Source organism: Triticum dicoccoides, chromosome 1B (genome assembly GCF_002162155.2).
Source record: "Triticum dicoccoides isolate Atlit2015 ecotype Zavitan chromosome 1B, WEW_v2.0, whole genome shotgun sequence".
Classification (NCBI taxonomy): domain Eukaryota; kingdom Viridiplantae; phylum Streptophyta; class Magnoliopsida; order Poales; family Poaceae; genus Triticum; species Triticum dicoccoides.
The window spans coordinates 37,597,724-37,605,956 of NC_041381.1; positions in this window are offsets into that span (position 1 = coordinate 37,597,724).

Consider the following 8,233-nt stretch of genomic DNA (forward strand, 5'->3'; position numbering starts at 1 on the left):
ATTGATTAGGGCCATTTTTGCAACAATTATTTGGTAGTTCTTTCACAAAAAAACCTCCTTTTGGGCACTCGGAAAATGGAAAATGAAATTTCCGTGCAAAGAAAATGAAAACTCCCTTAGGCAACATTGTTTGGAAGTCCAAGATGCACCCTTGTGCACTATATGAGGTCATTTGAACAAACTATGCCTTGAATCTGGCCATAAGATTGATCATTTGGCTTAAAAGCCATGAATCTTCACGCATAATAGCTCATTTCTGAGAACACTTTTTTAAAATAATTACTGTATTACAAGTGTATTATTTTTAATGGAAACTTGGTCACATATAATTACATAATGCGAAGGTTTTCCAATTTTTTGATTTTTTTTGAATTTTTTATGCCCGTTTCAAAATGCGGTCAAAACGGCGAGCTTGTCCGTTCCTAGCTAGTTGTTGAATTTTGGAAAACTTTTGGTATTTATATGATAAAATAGATACTTATGCACCTAGAAATGATTTTTGGAAAAAATAAATTGCAAACTATGAGGCAGATGCAGTTCAAATTTGACCCGTTTCCAGCTGAATCGGCGATAATTTGTCTTTTTCACCAGAGGTGGATCAAAACTTTTTACACCCAACCATTTTGTCAATTGTGCATTAAACATGGCCTAGTATTTTATAAAATTGATTAGGGCCATTTTTGCAACAATTATTTGGTAGTTCTTTCACAAAAAAACCTCCTTTTGGGCACTCGGAAAATGGAAAATGAAATTTCCGTGCAAAGAAAATGAAAACTCCCTTAGGAAACATTGTTTGGTATTCCAAGATGCACCCTTGTGCACTATATGAGGTCATTTGAACAAACTATGCCATGAATGTGGCCATAAGATTGATCATTTGGCTTAAAAGCCATGAATCTTCACGCATAATAGCTCATTTCTGAGAACACTTTTTTAAAATAATTACCGTATTACAAGTGTATTATTTTTAATGGAAACTTTGTCACATATAATTACACAGTGAGAAGGTTTTCCAATTTTTTGATTTTTTTTTGAATTTTTTATGCCCGTTTCAAAATGCGGTCAAAACGGCGGGCTTGTCCGTTCCTAGCTAGTTGTTGAATTTTGGAAAACTTTTGGTATTTATATGATAAAATAGATACTTATGCACCTAGAAATGATTTTTGGAAAAAATAAATAGCAAACTATGAGGCAGATGCAGTTCAAATTTGACCCGTTTCCAGCTGAATCGGCGGTAATTTGTCTTTTTCACCAGAGGTGGATCAAAACTTTTTACACCCAACCATTTTTGTCAATTGTGCATTAAACATGGCGTAGTATTTTATAAAATTGATTAGGGCCATTTTTGCAACAATTATTTGGTAGTTCTTTCACAAAAAAACCTCCTTTTGGGCACTCGGAAAATGGAAAATGAAATTTCCGTGCAAAGAAAACGAAAACTCCCTTAGGAAACATTGTTTGGAACTCCAATATGCACCCTTGTGCACTATATGAGGTCATTTCAACAAACTATGCCATGAATGTGGCCATAAGATTGATCATTTGGCTTAAAAGCCATGAATCTTCACGCATAATAGCTCATTTCTGAGAACACTTTTTTAAAATAATTACCGTATTACAAGTGTATTATTTTTAATGGAAACTTGGTCACATATAATTACACAGTGCGAAGGTTTTCCAATTTTTTGATTTTTTTTGAATTTTTTATGCCCGTTTCAAAATGTGGTCAAAACGGCGGGCTTGTCCGTTCCTATCTAGTGGTTGAATTTTGGAAAACTTTTGGTATTTATATGATAAAATAGATACTTATGCACCAAGAAATGATTGCTGGAAAAAATAAATAGCAAACTATGAGGCAGGTGCAGTTCAAATTTGACCCGTTTCCAGCTAAATCGGCGGTAATTTGTCTTTTTCACCAGAGGTGGATCAAAACTTTTTACACCCAACCATTTTGTCAATTGTGCATTAAACATGGCCTAGTATTTTATAAAATTGATTAGGGCCATTTTTGCAACAATTATTTGGTAGTTCTTTCACAAAAAAACCTCCTTTTGGGCACTCGGAAAATTGAAAATGAAATTTCCGTGCAAAGAAAATGAAAACTCCCTTAGGCAACATTGTTTGGAAGTCCAAGATGCACCCTTGTGCACTATATGAGGTAATTTGAACAAACTATGCCATGAATCTGGCCATAATATGGATCATTTGACTTAAAAGCCATGAATCTTCACGCATAATAGCTCATTTCTGAGAACACTTTTTTAAAATAATTACTGTATTGCAAGTGTATTATTTTTAATGGAAACTTGGTCACATATAATTACATAATGCGAAGGTTTTCCAATTTTTTGATTTTTTTTGAATTTTTTATGCCCGTTTCAAAATGCGGTCAAAACGGCGAGCTTGTCCTTTCCTAGCTAGTGGTTGAATTTTTAAAACTTTTGGTATTTATATGATAAAATAGATACTTATGCACCTAGAAATGATTTTTGGAAAAAATAAATAGCAAACTATGAGGCAGATGCAGTTCAAATTTGACCCGTTTCCAACTGAATCGGCGATAATTTGTCTTTTTCACCAGAGGTGGATCAAAACTTTTTACACCCAACCATTTTGTCAATTTTGCATTAAACATGGCCTAGTATTTTATAAAATTGATTAGGGCCATTTTTGCAACAATTATTTGGTAGTTCTTTCACAAAATAACCTCCTTTTGGGCACTCGGAAAATGGAAAATGAAATTTCCGTGCAAAGAAAATGAAAACTCCCTTAGGAAACATTGTTTGGAATTCCAAGATGCACCCTTGTGCACTATATGAGGTCATTTGAACAAACTATGCCATGAATGTGGCCATAAGATTGATCATTTGGCTTAAAAGCCATGAATCTTCACGCATAATAGCTCATTTCTGAGAACACTTTTTTAAAATAATTACTGTATTACAAGTGTATTATTTTTAATGGAAACTTGGTCACATATAATTACACAGTGCGAAGGTTTTCCAATTTTTTGATTTTTTTTGAATTTTTATGCCCGTTTCAAAATGCGGTCAAAACGGCGGGCTTGTCCGTTCCTAGCTAGTTGTTGAATTTTGGAAAACTTTTGGTATTTATATGATAAAATAGATACTTATGCACCTAGAAATGATTTTTGGAAAAAATAAATAGCAAACTATGAGGCAGATGCAGTTCAAATTTGACCCGTTTCCACCTGAATCGGCGGTAATTTGTCTTTTTCACCAGAGGTGGATCAAAACTTTTTACACCCAACAATTTTTTCAATTGTGCATTAAACATGGCCTAGTATTTTATAAAATTGATTAGGGCCATTTTTGCAACAATTATTTGGTAGTTCTTTCACAAAAAAACCTCCTTTTGGGCACTCGGAAAATGGAAAATGAACTTTCCGTGCAAAGAAAATGAAAACTCCCTTAGGAAACATTGTTTGGAATTCCAAGATGCACCCTTGTGCACTATATGAGGTCATTTGAACAAACTATGCCATGAATGTGGCCATAAGATTGATCATTTGGCTTAAAAGCCATGAATCTTCACGCATAATAGCTCATTTTCTGAGAACACTTTTTTAAAATAATTACCGTATTAAAAGTGTATTATTTTTACTGGAAACTTGGTCACATATAATTACACAATGCGTAGGTTTTCCAATTTTTTGAATTTTTTTGAATTTTTTATGCCCGTTTGAAAATGCGGTCAAAACGGCGGGCTTGACCGTTCCTAGCTAGTGGTTGAATCTTGGAAAAGTTTTGGTATTTCTATGATAAAATAGATACTTATGCACCTAGAAATGATTTTTGGAAAAAATAAACAGCAAACTATGGGCAGATGCAGTTCAAATTTGACCCGTTTATAGCTGAATCGGCGGCAATTTGTCTTTTTCACCAGAGATGTATCAAAACTTTTTACACCCAACCATTTTGTCAATTGTGCATTAAACATGGCCTAGTATTTTATAAAATTGATTAGGTCCAGTTTTGCAACAATTATTTGGTAGTTCTTTCACAAAAAAAACCTCCTTTTGGGCACTCGGAAAATGGAAAATGAAATTTCCATGCAAAGAAAATGAAAACTCCCTTAGGAGACATTGTTTGGAATTCCAAGATGCACCCTTGTGCACTATATGAGGTCATTAGAACAAACTATGCCATGAATGTGGCCATAAGATTGATCATTTGGCTTAAAAGCCATGAATCTTCATGCATAATAGCTCATTTCTGAGAACACTTTTTTAAAATAATTACCGTATTACATGTGTATTATTTTTAATGGAAACTTTGTCACATATAATTACACAATGCGAAGGTTTTCCAATTTTTTGATTTTTTTTGAATTTTTTATGCCCGTTTCAAAATGCGGTCAAAACGGCGGGCTTGTCCGTTCCTAGCTAGTGGTTGAATTTTGGAAATTTTTTGGTATTTATATGATAAAATAGATACTTATGCACCTAGAAATGATTTTTGGAAAAAATAAACAGCAAACTATGAGGCAGATGCAGTTCAAATTTGACCCGTTTCCAACTAAATCGGCGGTAATTTGTCTTTTTCACTAGAGGTGGATCAAAACTTTTTACACCCAACCATTTTGTCAATTGTGCATTAAACATGGCCTAGTATTTTATAAAATTGATTAGGTCCATTTTTGCAACAATTATTTGGTAGTTCTTTCACAAAAAAAGCTCCTTTTGGGGACTCGGAAAATGGAAAATGAAATTTCCGTGCAAAGAAAATGAAAACTCCCTTAGGCAACATTGTTTGGAATTCCAAGATGCACCCTTGTGCACTATATGAGGTCATTTGAACAAACTATGCCATGAATGTGGCCATAAGATTGATCATTTGGCTTAAAAGCCATGAATCTTCACGCATAATAGCTCATTTCTGAGAACACTTTTTTAAAATAATTACCGTATTACAAGTATATTATTTTTACTGGAAACTTGGTCACATATAATTACACAATGCGAAGGTTTTCCAATTTTTTGTTTTTTTGAATTTTTTATGCCCGTTTCAAAATGCGGTCAAAACGGCGGGCTTGACCGTTCCTAGCTAGTGGTTGAATCTTGGAAAAATTTTGGTATTGCTATGATAAAATAGATACTTATCTACCTAGAAATGATTTTTGGAAAAAATAAATAGTAAACTATGAGGCAGCTGCAGTTCAAATTTGACCCGTTTCCAACTAAATCGGCTGCAATTTGTCTTTTTCACCAGAGGTGGATCAAAACTTTTTACACCCAACTATTTTGTCAATTGTGCATTAAACATGGCCTAATATTTTATAAAATTGATTAGGTCCATTTTTGCAACAATTATTTGGTAGTTCCTTCACAAAAAACCTCCTTTTGGGCACTCAGAAAATGGAAAATGTATTTTTCGTGCAAAGAAAATAAAAACTCCCTTAGGCAACATTGTTTGGAATTCCAAGATGCACCCTTGTGCACTATACGAGGTCATTTGAACAAACTATGCCATGAATGTGTCCATAAGATTGATCATTTGGCTTGATAGCCATGAATCTTCATGCATGATAGCTCATTTTTGAGAACATTTTTTTAAATAATTACCGTATTACAAGTTCATTATTTTTGCTGGAATCTTGGAAAACATTTTTTTAAATAACACAATGCGAAGGTTTCAGAATGCGGTCAAAACGGCGGGCTTGACCGTTCCTAGCTAGTGGTTGAATCTTGGAAAACATTTGATGTTTCTCTGATTAAATAAATACTTATGTACCTAGAAATGATTTTTGGAAAAATAAATAGCAAACTATGAGGCATCTACAGTTCAAATTTGACCCGCTTCCAGCTGGATCAGCGGAAATTTTTCTTTTTAGCAGAGGTGGATAAAATCTTTTGACACTGAACTATTTGGTCATTTGTGCATTAAATATGGCCTTCATAAAATTTGCAATAAATATATTGTAGGTCCTTCATAAATATATTGTAGGTCCTTCATAAAAAAACTCATTTTGGGCACTCGAAAAAGGGAAATGTTTTTTTTTGCGTAAAACTCATTTCTGACGACACCTTTTTAAAGATATTTATCTTATTCCATGTTGTTATTTTTTCTGAAAACTTGTTCAAATTTTGGTGACACAATGAGAAGGTTTTTCATTTTTTTTAATTTCTCAGATCATAAAGTAGCATAAATGATTTTAACACATTATTTTAAGTGAACTACGACCAATTTAGATGGTCATAAAATCGTACTGCATTCTGATTGGTCCGTGGACATATCTCGCGGATCGTGCATTCAACACCGTCGGATGCTCGGGGATCCAACGGCCGTCCTTGACCCATCCACACCATCCCCGAAACCCTAGCTATGTCCTCTGGGTCAATTTCCATCCACCCCCCCCGCCTCATTTCTTTCCCTCGCTCACCCGCGCAAAGCCTAGCTCCTCTCGATCCCATCCCCTACCTCCCGCCAGCTCCACCGATCCTCCCCTTGATCTCGTCGGAGGGAGCGGAGATCAAGACTCCCCCTCTTCTGTCGCACCCATCCCCATCCCCATTCCAAGATCCAATCCAAGCCTTCCCGCCCCTTCCTTCCACCCCCACCCGCCCTGCTTCTCCGATCCCCAACCCCACCCACCTCCCGATCCCCCACCACATCTCACCTCACATCGCCGCCCGAGAGCGCCGGAGCGGTGTGCGCGTGGGCGGCGCGATGGTGGGGAACGACTGGATCAATAGCTACCTAGAGGCCATCTTGGACACGGGGGGCGCCGCGGGGGACATCTCGGCCACCTCGTCTTTTGGGGGTGGCGATGGGCCCGGCGCGGGCTCCGCGGCCGCGGAGAAGAAGCGGGACAAGCGTCGCTCATGCTGCGGGAGCACGGCCGCTTCAACCCGGCGCGCTACTTCGTGGAGGAAGTCATCTCCGGATTCGACGAGACCGACCTCTACAAGACCTGGGTCCGTGTAAGCCTTCCTCGCCACCGCTCCTCCTCCTCGTGTCTTAGCTAGCTGATTGCTCCAGATTAGATTATATTAGCTTAGGTGGTGGTGAGATTTCGAGGCTGCAGTTTATTTCCGGCAATTTATTCTGGATTTTTGTTATATGCATCAGACGTCCGTGATGAGGAGCCCGCAAGAGCGTAACACGCAGATCTGGAACCTCGGCAGGAAGAAGAAGCAGGTATGCCTGCCTCAATTTGCTTGTAAACTTTACTCTCCCCAAATTAGCATTACGGGTGCAAAACTGTTGGGGGGCAGCTCACTGCTAGTGTAGTTGTTGGTTAGTGTGAGCATTGTTCTATGACAGTTCTTGGTATACTTGTTGAACCGCACAAGTGTGGGCTACTCCTGCTGGTGTGGTGTTCTTCTGGCCTCTGACTAACATGCCTTGGCCCCAGCTGACACTCGTGGTCTTAATGATAACCCACTAGCTAATTGCAAGTGTTGATTTGTTTTTGCGCCCTCTGCTGCTGATCTAGTAGCCCTTGATCCTTATGATTCATGGGTGGGAATTTTGAGATCTCCACGTTAGTGGTCTGCACGTTGGTGGTCTGGGAATGATCATGTTCGATAAGCCATTCCAAGGGATGAGTATCAGTTGAGCATATTCACAACATGTTGGATATATTGTTGCATTGATGTTAAATGGTTAAATATCATGATATTGTTTGTCATTATGTTTATGCTTGTTGTGAGCTTGCAAGTACATTCAATGTATTGACCTGGCGTGTCATGCCAGATTTCAGGAAAGTCTCGTTGGAAAGGAGTGATGTCCGAGTCTAGATCATGTCCACATCGGTGTCCCTGTGCTATGGAGTTCCGCTACGACGTTGTTTTGCTGCCGCGTAGTTGTCATGATCTAGGCCCGCTTATGTTCACTAAATAATGTACATATTTTTCAGCCGCACCGTGTGTGCCGCTTGGCCTTGCTAACTGTTTTAATATAAACTATGCTCCGCTAGCATGAATAAAGCAGTTGTTTTTCTGTACCAAGTTGTTGTATGTTGCTAGAAGACAAGGTCTCTGGGTTGGCAATGCAAGGTAAACCGGTCGCTCTGAGCCGGGGTGCCACAGGAAAGAGATGAGACTAGGGACGATTCGAACTTTGCTTGGGTTGGCAGTGAATTAGGGATTTGAGCAATCTGGGCGCGGAAGGGGACGATGGAGAAGAGAGATTTTGCAGGGCTGGAATTGGAGCCGCCAGATATTTCAATCTGAAACATGGAAGAGCAAACTTATTTTGTCGTCGTCCTT